Raw genomic sequence first — 19,460 nt, 5'->3', positions numbered from 1 at the left:
GCAGACAGTCATACTGTAGCCAACACATGTGCATAGTTATTATAATATATGCGTGAACCAAGTAATATTTCCACTTACCTGTTGCTTAATAATGCTTACATATTTTGCAATACTCATCTCATATGTATATTTATTTATTTTATTTAACCTTTAACTTTATTCTGTCCTATTCTACTGTGTCATAGTCTATGCTCTTACATTGCTCGTCCAAATATTTATATATTCTTAATTCCATTTCTTTACTTTAGATTGTGTGGATTGTTCGATATTACTTGTTAGATATTACTGCACTGTTGGAGATAGAAACGCAAGTATTTTGTTACACCCTCATTAATAACTTTTGAAAAACCTCTCATTCCGTCAACTAGGCCTAACCCGCTCTCCAGTGGTGATAGAGTGAACTACACCACTGCAATGCACGAAAACACGATGCGAAGCATGCACGCGGATACTTGTGTGCCCGCGTCTCCATCTAGGATCCAGGAAGTCGTTCTCCAACATGGCGACGTCAGGTGAGAATTATGTAAGCTAAATTCTGCATGGGCCAGGTGTAGCCTGCGTGGAGATATGCATTCTTTGGCATCGACAATTTTTTTAGAAAGTGATGGATTCACGGTTTGAAATGCATACTTTTTCCGGGTGTGTCGACCTCACATGCGTTGTGTCAGGAGGGGCTGTATCGTGGCGGACGCTGCGGGGAGGGAGTGGGATGGAACCATGTAAACATCGTAATTTACAGGGTAACGTTATTTTTCCCCGAAGACCAGCTGGTCATTGTGCACAGGAATGATCATGCGCCATCATAGATAGTTTGCTTGGGACTGCGACAGTTGCATACTATGTTAACACAGTGAGTTATATCTGCAGGTTTTAGAGGTATGTACCTAAAGTTATATAGACACTTGACCTGACATCTATGTAAACAAACAGTAGACAGCTGGCTAGCCTACGTTGACAGTGTCTGAGTGTATGTTTTTGGGGTGCGTCAACATCTGATGGAGGAGGGAATGGTGATGGCCTCATTTCACGCTCTTCTGCAAGTCTGTAAAGAGAACATCCACATTCCACACGGTTCTGTGACCCATATGGCGGGCTTGGAATGACCCTTAAAAATCTGTTCTCTGTTAGTCTCTTTGCGGGCTTATTATTTTTCCGTCGCAGACTCACTGCTAAGTGCAACATACCCAAACACTTTTGCCTGATTCAACCCCTTTGGCCCAAAAGCAAGCCACGCTGACTTGTACAGTACTGGGATGGCCAGGTTACCCGTCCACCATTATTGCTGGAATCATATTGTAAAGACAGTGTAAAAAAATAAATATCCAAGCCAACACAATAAGGCCAAAGACAGTATGAAGGTATGTTACATTTCCTTCTCCAATATCCCCGATCACACTTGTAATGTGTAAAATGAAAAACGTAATGGGGATGTTGCCTAGCTAAACTAATGCGTGGAATCACGTGATCGGGTCTAGCGCCGAACTGCGCATTTGCAACTCAAAAGGCACTCCTTCAAAATAATTGACAACAAATGAAAAAGTGTCAGTTCTTCACTTTCACCAGGTAGGAGTAATAACATGTTCAACTATTTAAGACATTGGCTCGAATCTAGGTTGTGCCTTTAGATTTCGAGGAAAATTCTTCCTTAGAGGTTAATTTTCACTTCTCAAACCCCTGTTTGGTCTGTTTCACAAACGTTCCCGGAAGTCTCGTGGTATTGGTCATCTGGGTTTAAAAGCTATGTGGTAAGGCTTTGGCTTGAGGCAGTTGAACCGGGAGGGGGGAGGGGCAGCAGCAGGACTATCATTTTCCTGTCACAGTGAGTCTTGTCAGAGACTTGCCAAAGAGCTGTTTGACCATGATAAAATTGAATCCTCTCCTCACAGCAGCTAAGAAGAAGGGGAATAAGAAGGTTAAGACCCTATCCCTGACTAACTTCCCGGCAGAGGACAAAGGGGGTAATGCACCCCCAAGTTACCCCCCCACCAAGCCCACTAGCAGCTGGGCTGAGGAGACAGATGACCTAGACACAGAGGGTGAGATTCTTCACAAAAAGGATGCATCACCATAGTTATTTTTCTCCTATACGTTGAGTGTTCTCAACCAGGATACATGTTTTTAAGATTTGGCTACTGTAACTCATGTAGGCCCAATCCTGTTCTGTGACATTCATCTCTGGTCAGTACACCTGTGTTTTGGTATTCATAGTCAACGTGTCAGAACAGCATCTGACCCATCTTATCGTAAGGATCCGTACATACCAAGGCAGCATGATCTTAAAAGGGAAATCTGCAGTTCAAACAACAACAAAAATTGCGACCCAGGCACTGTTTTTGGTAACTATCTGAGGATTGGGGCTGGAGAAATGTAACCACTCTCAAATTCATAGACAGAGCTATGCATGCAATGACTCATCATCCATGAGATCAAAATTATACTTTCAACCATGAGGCTATACAGTGTTATACAGTGTTTGTTTACAATTACATTGTTTATAAACAATGGAGTAAAAGTGAAAACTGTAAGTAGGCCACTCAGGAACATTCAATGTTGACTTGGTAAGCAACTCCAGTGTATATTTCGCCTTGTGTTTTAGGTTATTGTGCTGCTGAAAGGTGAATTTGTCTCCCAGTGTCTGTTGGAAAGTAGGCTGAACCAGGTTTTCTTCTATGATTTTGCCTGTGCTTAGCTCTATTCCGTTTCTTTTTATCCCCCCCAAAAAACTCCCTAGTCTTTGCCGATGACAAGCATACTCATAACATGATGCAGCCACCACCATACTTGACTATTTGAAAAGTGGTACTCAGTTATGTGTTGTGTTGCATTTTCCCCAAACATAACACTTTGTATTCAGGACATAAAGTTAATTTCTTTACCACATTTTTTGCAGTTTTACTTTAGTGCCTTTTTGCAAGCAGGATGCATGTTTTGGAATATTTGTATTTTGTACACGCTTTGTTCTTTTTACTCTAGGTAACTGCAATGTTGTTGACCCATCCTCAGTTTTCTCATATCACAGCCATTAAACTCTGTAACTGTTTTAAAGTCACCATTGGCCTCATAGTGAAATCCCTGAGCGCTTTCCATTAAGGTGTATTGTGTGTAGGCTAGAGACACAAAATCTGAATATAATACATTTTAAATTCAGGTTGTAACACAACACAAAGTCAAGGGGTGTGAATACTTTCTGAAGGCACTGTATATTATTAATTTAAAAGTTAAAATAAATCATTTTCCAATCGTAGATTGGCCCTTTAACATCCAATCCTTCTAATTTCTCTCCCTTCTCCTCCCTCCAGTATCCACCTCCTGGCATACAGAGGAGGATATGTACCGGGCCCCAGCCATCAACCGCTCCATCCTGCCCACAGCACCCCGTTCAGCCCGGGAGCCAAACGTTGACCGCTCTCGTATTCCTTGCGGTCCCCCTTACACCGCCTTCCTGGGCAACTTGTCCTACGACGTGACTGAGGACTCCATCAAGGACTTCTTCAGGGGCGTGGGGGTAAGTGCATTTCAAATTTAGCACATGTTTGGCCCTACCCAAAACATAACATTTAAGCCTAAATCTGTTGTGTTACACAGTTAATTCCTCTGTGGGTCCTCTGTAGCTCAGTTGGTAGAGCATTGCACTCGCAATGCCAGGATAGTGGGTGCGATTCCCAGGACCACCCGTATGTCAAATGTATGCACGCATGACTGTAAGTCTCTTTGGATTAAAGCATCTGCTGAATGGCATACATTATTATATTATAAAGCCCTCAAACTGAAATCTGGACCTTGAAGGCAGTTCCACTGCTTTTTTTTTCATTCTATCCCTCTAATTAGGGACTGATTTAGACCTGGGACACCAGGTGGGTGCAATTCATTATCAGGCAGAATAGAAAAGCAGCAGTAGTCCGGACCTCGTAGGGTAAGAAGACCCCTATTATAAAGTATTAGTATTTGCTCATCCAAACCCAGACATACTATATCTCTGTTTGACTCTGTCTGTGTCTGTCTGTGTCTGTCTGTGTCTGTCTGTCTGTCTGTCTGTCTGTCTGTCTGTCTGTCTGTCTGTCTGTCTGTCTGTCTGTCTGTCTGTCGATCAGTGCAGTGCGTCTTCCTAGAGAACCCAGTAATCCAGACAGGCTGAAGGGTTTTGGCTCTGCTGAGTTTGCTGATGTGGAATCCCTCCTGAGTGCCTTGAGTCTAAACGAAGAGGTTAGTCCATTTTACAAACTGAGCTACAAGGAAAATAGTCAATAAAAACACCAGTCAATAGGTTTAGTCACTAGATGGTGAAACGCCAGTCAATAGGTTTAGCCACCAGATGGTGAAACGCCAGTCAATAGGTTTAGCCACTAGATGGTGAAACGCCAGTCAATCGGTTTAGCCATTAGATGGTGAAACGCCAGTCAATAGGTTTAGCCACTAGATGGTGAAACGCCAGTCAATAGGTTTAGCCACCAGATGGTGAAACGCCAGTCAATAAGTTTAGCCACCAGATGGTGAAACCCAGTCAGTAGGTTTAGCCACCAGATGGTGAAACCCAGTCAATAGGTTTAGCCACCAGATGGTGAAACCCAGTCAGTAGGTTTAGCCACCAGATGGTGAAACGCCAGTCAATAGGTTTAGCCACTAGATGGTGAAACGCCAGTCAATAGGTTTAGCCACCAGATGGTGAAACGCCAGTCAATAGGTTTAGCCACTAGATGGTGAAACGCCAGTCAATAGGTTTAGCCACTAGATGGTGAAACGCCAGTCAATAGGTTTAGCCACTAGATGGTGAAACGCCAGTCAATAGGTTTAGCCACCAGATGGTGAAACGCCAGTCAATAGGTTTAGTCACTAGATGGTGAAACGCCAGTCAATAGGTTTAGCCACCAGATGGTGAAACGCCAGTCAATAGGTTTAGCCACCAGATGGTGAAACCCAGTCAGTAGGTTTAGCCACCAGATGGTGAAACCCAGTCAATAGGTTTAGCCACCAGATGGTGAAACCCAGTCAGTAGGTTTAGCCACCAGATGGTGAAACCCAGTCAGTAGGTTTAGCCACCAGATGGTGAAACCCAGTCAATAGGTTTAGCCACCAGATGGTGAAACCCAGTCAGTAGGTTTAGCCACCAGATGGTGAAACCCAGTCAGTAGGTTTAGCCACCAGATGGTGAAACGCCAGTCAATAGGTTTAGCCACTAGATGGTGAAACGCCAGTCAATAGGTTTAGCCACTAGATGGCATATGTCATCCATTACTTTTTTCATGTTTGCTCTTCCTCCATGCAGGACTTGGGAAACAGAAGGATTCGTGTGGACATTGCAGATCAGTCTAATGACAAAGGTGTGAATCTTATGTTTGTGTAGCTACAGTACAAAAGCTGAAGAACATACATATGCACATCTCGGTACTTTTTTGCTGGTGCTGGAGTTATAGGCGAACTCATGAAAAAGGAAAACGCCACACGATGCTGTTCATGCTCCCAGGTGATTTTGTTGCAACATTTCGACCCTTAGGTCTTCATCAGGCATGCATATCCTAGGTGGGGGTGGAAGGACCTACAGTTGAAGTCGGAGGATTACATACACCTTAGACAAATACATTTAAACTTCAGTTTTTCACAATTCCTGACATTTAATCCTAGTAAAGATTCCCTGTCTTAAGTCAGTTAGGCTCACCACTTTATTTTAAGAATGTGAAATGTCAGAATAATAGTAGAGAGAATTATTGATTTATTTCAGCTTTTAATTCTTTCACAACATTCCCAGTGGGTCAGAAGTTTACATACACTCAATTAGTATTTGGTAGCATTGCCTTCAAATTGTTTAACTTGGGTAAAATGTTTCAGGTAGCCTTCCACAAGCTTCCCACAATAAGTTGGGTGAATTTTGGCCTATTTCTCCTGATAGAGCTGGTGTAACTGAGTCAGGTCTGTAGACCTCCTTGCTTGCACACGCTTTTTCAGTTCTGCCCACAAATGTTCTATGGGATTGAGGTCAGGGCTTTGTTTTACTGTTTTTTTTAACTAGGCAAGTCAGTTAAGAACAAATTCTTATTTACAATGACAGCCTAGGAACAGTGTGTGAACTACCTTGTTCAGGGGCAGAACAACAGATTTTGACCTTGTCAGCTCGTGGATTCAATCTAGCACCCTTTCGGTTACTGGCCAAACGCTCTAACCACTAGGCTACCTGCCACCCCAGATATTAAGGACCTTCCACTCCCATCTGGGATATACATGCCTGATGAATACCTAAGGGTTGAAATGTTATGACAATAAAATCACCTGGGAGTGTGCCGTGTTTCCATTCAGATTTTGAATGTGTAGCTACAGTACCTCCATACACATTTTGGCAGCTTAACTGTAATGTCATTCTGTACACACTCATGAAGTTCAGATTTAACTTGATCTGAAGAGTTTCTCCATGTTCTTTCTGACTCGTCTATGTGTCTTTCTCAGGGAGGGATAATCACTCCATGGGGGGTCGGGACAGGGACCAGGGGGGAGACTTTGGCCCAGACAAGACAGACTCTGACTGGAGGGCTCCACAGCCCATTGGAGGAGAGAGTGACGACGCGCCGCCTGGAAGAGACGACACCTTTGGAGACTGTGCGTACAGTACAGTGGCGGAAAAAGTACCTCATTGTCATACTTGAGTAAAAGTAAAGATACCTTAATAGAAAATGACTCAAGTAAAAGTGAAAGTCACCCAAAATACTACTTTAGTAAAAGTTTAAAAGTATTTGGTTTTAAATGTACTTAAGTATCAACAGTAAATGTATAAATAATTCAAAATTCCTTATATTAAGCAAACCAGACGACATCATTTTCTTTTCTTTTTTATTTACGGATAGCCAGCAGCACACTCCAACACTCAGACATCATTTACAGATAGCCAGCAGCACACTCCAACACTCAGACGTCATTTACAGATAGCCAGCAGCACACTCCAACACTCAGACATCATTTACAGATAGCCAGCAGCACACTCCAACAATCAGACATCATTTACAGATAGCCAGCAGCACACTCCAACACTCAGACATCATTTACAGATAGCCAGCAGCACACTCCAACACTCAGACATCATTTACAAAAAAAGCATTTGTGTGTTTGAGTTCACCAGATCAGAGGCAGTATGGATGATGAGGGATGTTCTCTTGATAAGTGTGTGAATTGGACCATTTTCCTGTCCTGCTAAGCATTCAAAATGTAACGAGTACTTTTGGGTGTCAGGGAAAATGTATGGAGTAAAAAGTACATTATTTTATTTAGGAATGTATTGGAGTAAAAGTTTCAGACAATCTCTGCAATTTTTCAATATAACAGTGCTCTACAAAGACATTTTTTGTGTGCACCTAAGTTGAAAAATGTAGCCGCACACAAAGAAATTTAGGAGCGAAATGATACATGTTCGAGGTAATAAAGCTAGAATTTTTTATTTTTCCAGGCGCACTGGAGCTCCTAAATTAAAATTCCAGGGCGCACAACAAAATATTTGTCAGAATAATAGTAGAGAAAAAAGAAGAAAAAAACGCTTTTATTTATTTTATCACATTCCCAGTGGGTCAGAAGTTTACATAAACCCAATTAGTATTTGGTAGCATTGCCTTCAAATTGTTTAACTTGGGTCAAACATTTCGGGTAGCCTTCCACAAGCTTCCCACAATAAGTTGGGTGAATTTTGGCCCATTTCTCCTGACAGAGCTGGTGTAACTGAGTCAGGTTTGTAGGCCTCCTTGCTCGCACACGCTTTTTCAGTTCTGCAAACAAATTTTCTATAGGATTGAGGTCAGGCCTTTGTGCTACTCCAATACCTTGACTTTGTTTTCCTTAAGCCATTTTGCCACAGCTTTGGAAGTATGCTTGGGGTCATTGTCCATTTGGAAGACCCATTTGCGATCAAGCTTTAACTTCCTGACTGATGTCTTGCGATGTTTCTTCAATATATTCACATAATTTTCCTTCTCATGATGCCATCTATTTTGTGAAGTGCACCAGTCCCTCCTGCAGCAAAGCACCCCCACAACAGGATGCTGCCACCCCCATGCTTCACGGTTGGGATGGTGTTCTTCGGCTTGCAAGCCTCCCCCTTTTCCCTCCAAACATAACGATGGTCATTATGGCTAAACAGTTCTATTTTTGTTTCATCAGACCAGAGGACATTTCTCCAAAAAGTACGATCTTTGTCCACATGTGCAGTTTCAAACCGTAGTCTAGCTTTTTTATGGCGGTTTTGGAGCAGTGGCTTCTTCCTTGCTGAGCGGCCTTTCAGGCTATGTCGATATAGGACTTGTTTTACTGTGGATATAGATACTTTTGTACCTGTTTCCTCTAGCGTCTTCACAAGGTCCTTTGCTGTTGTTCTGGGATTGATTTGCACTTTTCGCACCAAAGTACGTTCGTCTCTAGGAGACAGAACACTTCTCCTTTCTGAGCGGTATGACGGCTGCGTGGTCCCATGGTGTTTATACTTGCGTACTATTGTTTGTTCAGATGAACGTGGTACCTTCAGGCGTTTGGAAATTGCTCCCAAGGATGAACCAGACTTGTGGAGGTCTACAATTTGTTTTCTGAGGTCTTGGCTGATTTCTTTTGATTTTCCCATGATGTCAAGCAAAGAGGCACTGAGTTTGAAGGTAGACCTTGAAATACATCCACAGGTACACCTTCAATTGACTCAAATAATGTCAATTAGCCTATCAGAAGCTTCTAAAGCCATGACATAATCTTCGGGAATTTTTCAAGCTGTTTAAAGGCACAGTCAACTTAGTGTATGTAAACTTCTGACCCACTGGAATTGTGATAGAGTGAAATAATCTGTCTGTAAACAATTGTTGGATAAATGACTTGTCTTGCACCTAGTAGATGTCCTAACCGACTTGCCAAAACTATAGTTTGTTAACAAGAAATTTGTGGAGTGGTTGAAATACACTTAGGTTGGAGTCATTAAAACTCGTATGTAAACTTTCGACTGTGTTACTAAGATTGGTGTATTTATTCCATGCCCTGCCAATTTCACTTCCATCCAGCTTTTTAAATAAAATGAATGGCCCACTCTCCAACTTTATTTGGAATGGAAAGACCTCTAGAGTCAAATTGACTGTTTTACACTCGCTACATTCCTGACAGAAATGTCACATCTCTGTTGGAGATGCAAAAAGCACAACGGAACCCTATTACATGTGCTGGTCCTGTGACTAACGTCTTTTGGGGATAATGTATGTGCTATCATTTCATTGTGTCTAGGAATTTACATCCATCCATCTCCACGATTTATGTCTGTTGGGTAATGTAAATATTGGTGATCAATATCAGAGAAAGTTTTGAAATCTAGGTCGAATTGATGCCAAACAATGTTTACCTATCCAATGGAAAGCCTCATGCTCACCATCAATACCAAACTGGAGGGTTGACTATCTAGTAACATCCCTTTAGATTTGGTATATTATAAAGTTAAACAAAAACTGAAAATATTTGACAAACTTTGGAAAATATATGTTGATGTCATTAGATTGTTTTGTATAGTGGGTGTTGTGTTTTTGTTATGTTGTTTGTGAAGTCTTGTAGTATAACTAATATTGTATTTTTGCCGCTTCCCTCAGGTAGTTTTGACTGTCGTGGTGGTGGTGGTCGCAGGGCATTTGGCACTGGTTACAGGCGTGATGAGGGAGGACAGGATGGCTAACGGCAAGATGGCTACCGACAGGATAGCTACCGACGGGATGACTACCGGGGTAGTGGGGATCGCTATGGTGACCGTGGTGGTGACCGATACGAGAGACGGGAGGAAAGCCGTTGTGACCGAGGTGAGAAAGTTTTAAATAAAATTGTCATTCTTAATGTGCACTGGCCCAGTCACACAGTACCAGGGTGTACATTAAAACCTCTCTGCTTTTTATCTCCTCTATGGTCATACCCAGGTGCTGTGGAGAGGCCCAAGTTGATCCTGAAACCCCGTAGCCTACCTAAAGAGGTGGAGCAGAGCAGCGACCCGTCTGCCCCCTCGGACAGGGCTGCCTCCATCTTCGGTGAGGCCAAGCCAGTGGACACGGCTGCCAAGGAGAGAGAGATGGAGGAGAGGCTGAAGAGGGAACAGGAAAAACTGCAGCGACAGCTAGAAGACAGAATCACAGACCGCAAGCCCAGAGAGAGGTATGTTACGAAAGGGAAGAAGAGCATAGGCTAACATGAGGAAATGGAGTATGTCTGTAGAATAAACTTCATATATACTGTGTTATGTTATCTTTGACTCATTGATCCTGACCATCCCTCAGGCACCCCAGCTGCCGCAGTGAGGACCAACCTGCAGGACGTTCTCGGACTGGCAGTGAGTCTTCCCAACCAGGCAGCCGTGGCCAATCTGGCAGAGGTGAGCAATTCACTGGTTATGATGGGTAATTGAGTCAGCGACGATATCAGTACTGTAGTTGCTTAGACACTTTCAGAGGGTAATATTGGGGGTTAAGCAGGGTCCTTTCCCAGGGTTGGTATAAAAGCAGGACACTCATTTCCTGTTGGACATTTGTTGACATATTCTTCCTCTCAAATTCCCAGCCTCCAAGCGCAGGGAGAGCGAGCGCTCGGTGGACAGTGGGCGTGAAGAGGAGCCCTCCTCCCCTGTGACCAAGCCCTCCCCTCCCAGACAAGACAGTCCACCCCTAAAGGTGGTGCTCGCTCCACCTCCCAAGGAGAACGCCTGGGCCAAGAGGACCACGCCCGTTGGGCGCTCCAGTGAGGGCGAGGCCCGGCTACCGTCTCCCCCAGCAATGACACACCCCACAGCTCACCAGGTTAGAGGTCATCCCGTAGATGAACTCTATAGTACACCTCACCCTACAATCCACAGGCCCCTAACACCTAGAACAAGGTTGCCCAACCCTATTTGTTTGTTATTCTAGCAATCCACCTAACTGAAGGTAGTTTTATTGCACCTAACTGAAGGTAGTTTTATTGACATCTGTCCTTTTTTGTTTTTTCTCGCTCCTCTAGCTTAGCTGATGATGAAGTGCCTCAGGCAGATAAAGAAGGTAAGCATTGATTGCTGACAAACTGAATGTAACTGCTATATTCAGGTTTTAGGGATTTTCAAACATTTCAATTGAAAAACGGATCTACTTTTTCCCCAATTCTCTTCAGAGGTCGATCGCAGGGAATAGATACAGTATGCAGCCTTGATATAATGGACGCAGACCCACATGACAATATGGAGGACAATACATAGGGAGGGTGAATTAAAGAAGTGAAGAAGATGGACGATGCAAAGAATGAGGTCTGCCTAGCAACCTGGCTGGAGCAGCTCTACAGCTCCCTTCCTGCTAACCTGCTCAAGGAGAAACCCACCCTTTACTAGTCTGTGGACCAGTCTTTTTAGCTAACATTCCACTTCTTGCCACTCCTGACAATTTGCCAAATCTTTGGCAAGGAGTGGTATGTAATATATCTAAACAGAGACAGCAACCAGACTAGAGAAATGCTGGATGGGTTTTTAATAAGGTTGAATTTAAGTCATTATAAGAAATAAAAAAAATGTAAAAGGTGGGGTTGAGATGTATAGCTACGTGCGTGTTGACCACCCGCCAGTCTAGATGCTGGACTATGGAGGCTCTCTGAGCCCTAAACCTGGTTATACTAATGCTGGAGCCAGTCTAGATGCTGGACTATGGAGGCTCTCTGAGCCCTAAACCTGATTATACTAATGCTGGAGCCAGTCTAGATGCTGGACTATGTAGGCTCTCTGAGCCCTAAACCTGGTTATACTAATGCTGGAGCCAGTCTAGATGCTGGACTATGGAGGCTCTCTGAGCCCTAAACCTGATTATACTAATGCTGGAGCCAGTCTAGATGCTGGACTATGTAGGCTCTCTGAGCTCTAAACCTGATTATACTAATGCTGGAGCCAGTCTAGATGCTGGACTATGGAGGCTCTCTGAGCTCTAAACCTGATTATACTAATGCTGGAGCCAGTCTAGATGCTGGACTATGTAGGCTCTCTGAGCCCTAAACCTGGTTATACTAATGCTGGAGCCAGTCTAGATGCTGGACTATGGAGGCTCTCTGAGCCCTAAACCTGATTATACTAATGCTGGAGCCAGTCTAGATGCTGGACTATGTAGGCTCTCTGAGCTCTAAACCTGATTATACTAATGCTGGAGCCAGTCTAGATGCTGGACTATGGAGGCTCTCTGAGCTCTAAACCTGATTATACTAATGCTGGAGCCAGTCTAGATGCTGGACTATGGAGGCTCTCTGAGCTCTAAACCTGATTATACTAATGCTGGAGCCAGTCTAGATGCTGGACTATGGAGGCTCTCTGAGCTCTAAACCTGATTATATTAATGCTGGAGCGCCTATCTCAGAAGGACAGACAGGAGTTTTAAATAAAAGAAAAGACAGGAAAAGTCCCCTGTTTTAGGGGGCTTTTGCTGACATAAGTTAACAATTTTTTTACTATGAGGAATGCGATGTTTGTGTTTCTCTGATCATCATCTGTAGCAGTCATTAACTGGATCTTTTTAGCCACTGTCCCAATACACCGCCAATGGCTTCCTGCTTCCTCTCCAGAAAGGAACCGCTTCCTTCCTTCCGCCTCATCCGAAGCTGCCTGAAAGTCATCGCCTGGCAACCATGTCATGAAAAAATAGTGTGAACTGTGTCCTAAACGTATTGGAGGCATGATCTTCACTCACTCTTATCCATGGGCCACGTGTTGACTGGATTTTAATGCAGAGGGTGTTTTAACATTGTATGTACTGTATGTAACCCCACAATCACAAGTGAAGAAGCACAGCTCAATAAATGTTTCTGGGTGTTTGTTTCTCTATGTAACATGCATGGCTGTGGAACCAGACTCATGTGGTTCTTTAAGCCATGGGAATGTCGAGATGCATTTAATCAACTCCATATGGGTAGGTCACAGAGTGGGAGAGATTTACCAAATTGAATGTAAGGAATGTATTTTATGGTATACCACTGCTAAATTATGCAGTTTTGATTTTCTGAATCTTAACCCCTCACTTCACAGCTTAAAGCATGAATCCCCCATTTTTCAGTTTCTTCTGTCGAACTGGGCTATAAGTTTCTCTGTCACATTTTAGGTTCTCTTGTTCACTTCAAATAGATGAAAATACAATATTTGACTATTGATCTTGTAATATCCTGTATATCCTAACCACCCCTTCCACCACACCCCTCACCCCTGTGACCTTAAGCTGGGTTTTGGCCCAGGTTGTAACCTGTGCCATTCAGTTTTCCACTTCAGAACGCTGATGGGAAACAGGCATTGCTGTGTAACTGAGGAGAGAGGGAGCGATGGGAGTAAGCTGTAGTCTGAGGATGGCGTGGGTCCTGAGGCATATACTGTAGTCTGAGGGGGGTCCTGAGGAGTATACTGTAGTCTGAGGGGGGGGAGGGTCCTGAGGAGTATACTGTAGTCTGAGGGGGGTTCCTGAGGAGTATACTGTAGTCTGAGGGGGGGGTCCTGAGGAGTATACTGTAGTCTGAAGGGGGGTCCTGAGGAGTATACTGTAGTCTGAGGGAGGGTCCTGAGGAGTATACTGTAGTCTGAGGGAGGGTCCTGAGGAGTATACTGCAGTCTGAGGGAGGCGGGGTTCCTGAGGAGTATACTGCAGTCTGAGGGAGGCGGGGTTCCTTAGGAGTATACTGTAGTTTGAGGGGAGGGGGGGCTCCTGGGGAGTATATTGTAGTCGGAGGTCCTGAGGAGTTTACTGTTATCGGAGGGGGGGGGGGGGGGTTCCTTAGGAGTGTACTGTATTCTGATGGAGGGGAGGGGGTTCCGTAGGAGTATACTGTGAGGGGGGTGCTTTCTGAGGAGTGTACTGTAGTCGAAGGTGGGGCCCTGAGTATACTGTACTCTGAGGACTATAATGTAGTCTGTGGGTGATTCTGAGGAGTGTACTGTACTCTGGGGGGGATTCTGAAGAGTATACTGTAGTCTGGGGGGGGGTCCTGAGTATACTGTAGTCTGGGGGGATTCTGAGGAGTATACTGTAGTCTGTGGGGGGATTCTGAAGAGTATACTGTAGTCTGGGGGGGGGGGGGGGGGTCCTGAGTATACTGTACTCTGGGGGTGATTCTGAGGAGTATATTGTAGTCTGGGGGGGGGGGTCCTGAGTATACTGTACTCTGGGGGTGATTCTGAGGAGTATATTGTAGTCTGTGGGGGGATTCTGAGGAGTTTACTGTAGTCTGGTGGGGTCCTGAGGAGTATACTGTAGTCTGGGGGTGGGGTACCTGAGGAATTGACTAGTCTGAGGATGGGTGGGGTTTTGAGGAGTATACTGTAGTCTCAAGAGGGTTCTGGGGAGTATACCTAAGGAATAGACTAGTCTGAGGGATTGGGGGGGTCCTGGAGTATACTGTAGTCTGGGGGTTCTGGGGAGTACACTGTAGTCTGAGAGGTAGTGTACAGTACTCTGATGAAGGGGAGGGGGTTCCTTAGGAGTATACTGTAGTTGGAGGAGGTGGTGTCCTGAGGAGTATATTGTAGTCTGGGGGGGATTCTGAGGAGTATACTGTAGTCGGGGGGGGTCCTGAGGAGTATATTGTAGTCTGGGGGGGGGGGGGTTCCTGAGGAGTATATTGTAGTCTGGGGGGGATTCTGGGGAGTATACTGTAGTCTGGGGGGGGTCCTGAGGAGTATACTGTAGTCTGGGGGGGGGGGGGTGACAGTCTGAGGCTGGAACAGCTGCATGTGCTCTGAGTAACTGTTTAACTTGACATTTTCCCAGCATCTCTTCCTGCTTGTCTCCCATATGGTCTATTCCTGTACAAGGAGGCAGGCAGGCCCCTCTGCCCCCAGGGGAAATCTACATTTCCTGTCCAGCGGGGATTCCCGGGCTGTGTTCAATCAAGGTTAAGGGTGGTCAGTAATGGCCTCAGATCTAAATTCAAGGGTCAATTGAAGGAATTTTATAAGGTAATAAGCTCACCACAGCTGTGAGGAGTAACAATTTAACTTTATTCCCACAAAATCAACTTTAATTATAATTTTTGAATGTGACACTATCCAATCTCCCACCTCTATAACAGCCAATGATTTGGGATTCACACACACACACAATAAGTTAAACTCTTAATAGGGATGTTTTGTCTTTGAAGTTTCCTATTTAACACATTCCATCGCCTGTTCTTTCCTATTTCCTCTCGTGTTTTCCATGACTACAACCTTTTGACGCTATGTTTTATGTCCGGCCTTTGTGTCTGGGGGCATAGAATTGTCCAAAGTAACCAACTGACGACAATCCTACATTTGAGGATTGATTGATACATTACGTGGCCAAAAGTACCGGTATTTGGACACCTGCTCATCGAACATCTCATTCCAAAATGATGGGCATTAATATGGAGTTGGATTCCCCTTTACTGCTATAACAGCCTCCATTCTTCTGGGAAGGCTTTCCACCAGATGTTTGAACGTAGCTGATTAACTGATTCTTAGTCATTAAATGGATAGTTCACCCAAATGACACATTGAAATATTGTTTTCCTTACTTTGTAAGCAGTTTATGGACGAGGTATCACAGCAATCCATGCTTTGGTTGTGTTTACATGGCTGACTGTTTCAAATGCTAACTTTTTAGCATTTGTGGCCCACATCCAATGCCAGTCGATGGTACCTATATTAGCATTTTCACGCTTAATGTCTAAATCATCCATAATGAACTTCTTTGAGTTACACGGTCCATTTTTAGAGACTTTAGGATGATTTGGACATGACATCCATAAACTATTCCTTTAAATATAACCAGCTTTCACATAGCATTTTACTAGGAGCAACCTTCCTAAAGTGAAGATGTTTGTAAGGCCCAAATATTGTACTTGATATACAGCACATTATGTTTGTGATTAGCTTATTACTTTGGTCTTGTGGTCTGTGATATGGACCATGTTTTTGTTCTTCCTGTTTAGGGATCATGCCCACACTTGGTGCAAATCTGTCCTTGCCCATAGAGATAGATAGATGGCTCTAGTGCCCAAAAGCCTGTTTTAGCATGGGCAGCGCCATTAAGGATTTTTACCATTTTGAAGTCGTCAGCTTAGTGGGACTTCCTATGGGTTAAGGAAGAATCACATAATTCTATCCAGATCACAAGGAGGGATCTGCCAATAAATTATACTCATGAGAAAATGTTTCATAACTGCAGGTTGCAGTCTCCAACCTTTATACCTGTTCAAACAACACACTCTAGGTGGTAATATGCACTCTTTCAGTTTGTTTACCAACTCATAGAAGTAGTAGAAGAAGAAAATTGTCTACATCAAAATGGAGATGGCCTCAATTAGTTCTGCCCTCACAGACGCCATAATGGGGCAGATACAATGATGTGATGTTTATCTAAGTCTATGGGTTTACCATATACAGAAAATAGTGTTCTATTTGAATTGATATAATATAGAAAGCCACCAACAAGTGATAGGTAATGGGAGGGGACCCTTAACAAAATAATCACTTTTCTAGCTTTGAGAATGTGGCTCATTTATTTACATCAATGCATAAAGACAAAGGAAGTAAAACACAGTTAATATTGATAAATCATATACATTGTAGTGAAAAATAAATCTTTATCCCGGAGTTCTGTGACCTCTGACATCATCACAATAAAAGTATGGTATATTTCTATCACAAAAAGCACATGTTCAGCTTAATAAAAGGACTATATTAAGTGCCAAATAGAATAACAGGGTTAACTGTAACAGGGTAGATGTTTTCTTCTTAAATCAGCCATAAATCCCCTTGTGACAGAGGGAATGGGAGCTTGATGTGTGCAACAGAGAGTGGCAATTGAATGCAAGATTCACCCCCCAAAAAATGACATTTCTGCAACATTTCTAGCGTGTTTATCTAACAGGCTTGATGTGTTATGCTCGACCCGCTCCGTTTTCCACCACAAAACACCAGAAAATGGCCAAAAAAAGTACAACCAGTTCACCTGCTTATACACTATGATTTCACTATTAGATGTTCAATGTTTCTTTTGAAAAATATTTATTTAGTTTCATATTAATACGATAGTTCAGTGCATGTAACAGGGTTGACCTTAAAATGGGAGGGGCAGACTTAAACAAATCACATTAAATAATCTTAAGAAATGGCTTTGTCAAAGCAACAAAATAATGAGGGCTTTACAATGATGGTGAAACTTCGAGACATTTGGGAATTAAGTGGGTTAAAATCTTACTAGAAGTGACACAGGGTTAACTGAGTGAAATGTCAAAATGCTGCATTTTGACACTTTAGCAAGCCTTTATTCATATAAAAAAATCGGATTTATAGAATGTTCCATGTGTCTACAATGAGTGTACAAAAACATTAAGAAACCTGCTTTTTCCATGACATAGACTGACCAGGTGAATACAGGTGAAAGCTATGATCCTAATGTGTTGCACCCGATGTCACAGGAAGGCCAAAAAGATAATCAAGCCCACCAACCACTCGAGCCATTGCCTGTTCACCTCGCGATCATCCAGAAGGCGAGGTCAATATGGGTGCATCAAAGCAGGGACTGAAAAACAGCTTCTATCTCAAGGCCATCAGACTGTTAAATAGCCATCACTAGCACAGAGAGGCTGCTGCCTATAGACATACAGTGCAAGAAAAAGTTTGTGAACCCTTTGGAATTACCTGGATTTCTGCATTGATTACACATAAAATGTGGTCTGATCTTCATCTAAGTCACAATAATAGACAAACACAATCTGACTAAACTAAAGACACACAAACAGTTGTACTTTTCAAATTTTTATTGAAGACATTGAGTAATCATTCACAGTGAGTAATCATTCACATTCACACACAATCTGACTAAACTAAAGACACACAAACAGTTGTACTTTTCAAATTTTTATTGAAGACATTGAGTAATCATTCACAGTGCAGGCTGGAAAAAGTAAGTGAACCCTTGAATTTAGTAACTTGTAGATCCTCCTTTAGCAGCAACCAACCTCCACCAAATGTTTCCTGTAGCTGCTTAGAAGACTTGCACAACGTTGAGGAGGAATTTTGAACCATTCCTCCCTACCAATCTGTATCAGTTCATCAGTATTTCTAGGTTGTCTTGATTGCACAGCCCTCTTCAGGTCATGCCACAGCATCTCAATTGGGTTAAGGTCAGGACTCTGACTTGGCCATTCCAAAACAAAAATCTTATTCCTTTTCAGCCATTCTTTAGTTGATTTACTTGTGTGCTTTGGGTCATTGTCTTGTTGCATCACCCTTAAGCTTGAGGTCATGCCCTGACATTCTCCTGTAAAATGTCTTGATACACTTTTGAATTTATTGTTCCCTCAATGATTGCAAGGTGTCCAGGCCCTGAGGCAGCAAAGCAGCCGCAAACCATGATGCCCCCTCCTCCATGCTTCACAGTTGGGATGAGGTTTTGGTGTTGGTGTGCAATGCCCTTTTTCCTCCATAAAGCGTTGTGCATTTTTCCCAAAAAGTTCAACTTTTGTCTCATCTGTCCACAGCAGCATTTTCCCAGAAGCTTTGTGGAACATCCAGGTGGTCTTTGGCAAACTTGAGACATCCGCAATGTTGTTTTTTTAGACAGCAGTGGTTTCCTTCACGGTGTCCATCCATGAACACCATAGTTGTTCAGTGGTTTTCTGATAGTGGACACCTGAACACAGACTTTCGTTGTTTGTAGAGTGTTCTGGAGGTCTTTTGTTGTTACCCTTGGGTTCTTTCTCACCTCTTTCAGGATTACGCATTGTGCTCTTGGAGTGATCTTTGCAGGACGCCCACTCCTAAGGAGAGTATCAACAGTCCTGAATCTTCTCCATTTGTAGACAATTTGTCTCACCGTGGATTGATGAACACCAAGGTCTTTAGCAATGCTTTTGTAACCTTTTCCAGCTTTGTGCATCTCTATAATGTGTCTTCTAAGATCCTGTGAAAGTTGTTGGGATTGAGGCCTGGTTCACACTAACCAATCTTTCTGGAGAAGAACAGATGTGTCAGTAACCAGGCTTTGTGTGCCTTTATTTAAAGGGCAGGGCACCTGTGCAATCCACACCTCCAATCTCATCTCCTTAATTGAAACACATGACTCCAAATAGCTTTTGTAGAAGTCGTTAACACAGAGGTTCACTTACTTTTTCCAGCCTGCACTGTGAATGATTACTCAATGTCTTCAATAAAAATGTGAAAAGTACATCTGTTTGTGTGAAATTAGTTTAGCCAGATTGTGTTTGTCTATTATTGTGACTTTGATGAAGATCAGACCACATTTTATGAGTAATCAATGCAGAAATCCAGGTAATTCCAAAGGGTTCACAAACTTTCTTGAAACTGTAGACTTAACTGGCCACTTTAACAACTGGAACATTAGTCACTTTAATAATGTTTACATATCTTGCATTACTCCGATGAACTTGTGGGTACCATAAAAAGGGTATACACGAGTTCATCTTACTCCTGGGAAGTAGATCATGGGCCTCATTGCCAAAATCCCAATGTATCCCTT

General features: G+C 43.1%; 1 pseudogene; it reads left to right on the top strand.

Moving 5' to 3' along the window:
* Positions 1-426: 426 nt before the first annotated feature.
* On the top strand, positions 427-13,120 carry LOC129829589 (eukaryotic translation initiation factor 4B-like; annotated as a pseudogene).
* The last annotated feature ends 6,340 nt before the right edge of the window (positions 13,121-19,460 follow it).

Source organism: Salvelinus fontinalis, chromosome 31 (assembly GCF_029448725.1).
Source record: "Salvelinus fontinalis isolate EN_2023a chromosome 31, ASM2944872v1, whole genome shotgun sequence".
Classification (NCBI taxonomy): Eukaryota; Metazoa; Chordata; class Actinopteri; order Salmoniformes; family Salmonidae; genus Salvelinus; species Salvelinus fontinalis.
This window is presented reverse-complemented; position numbering and strand designations above follow the sequence as displayed.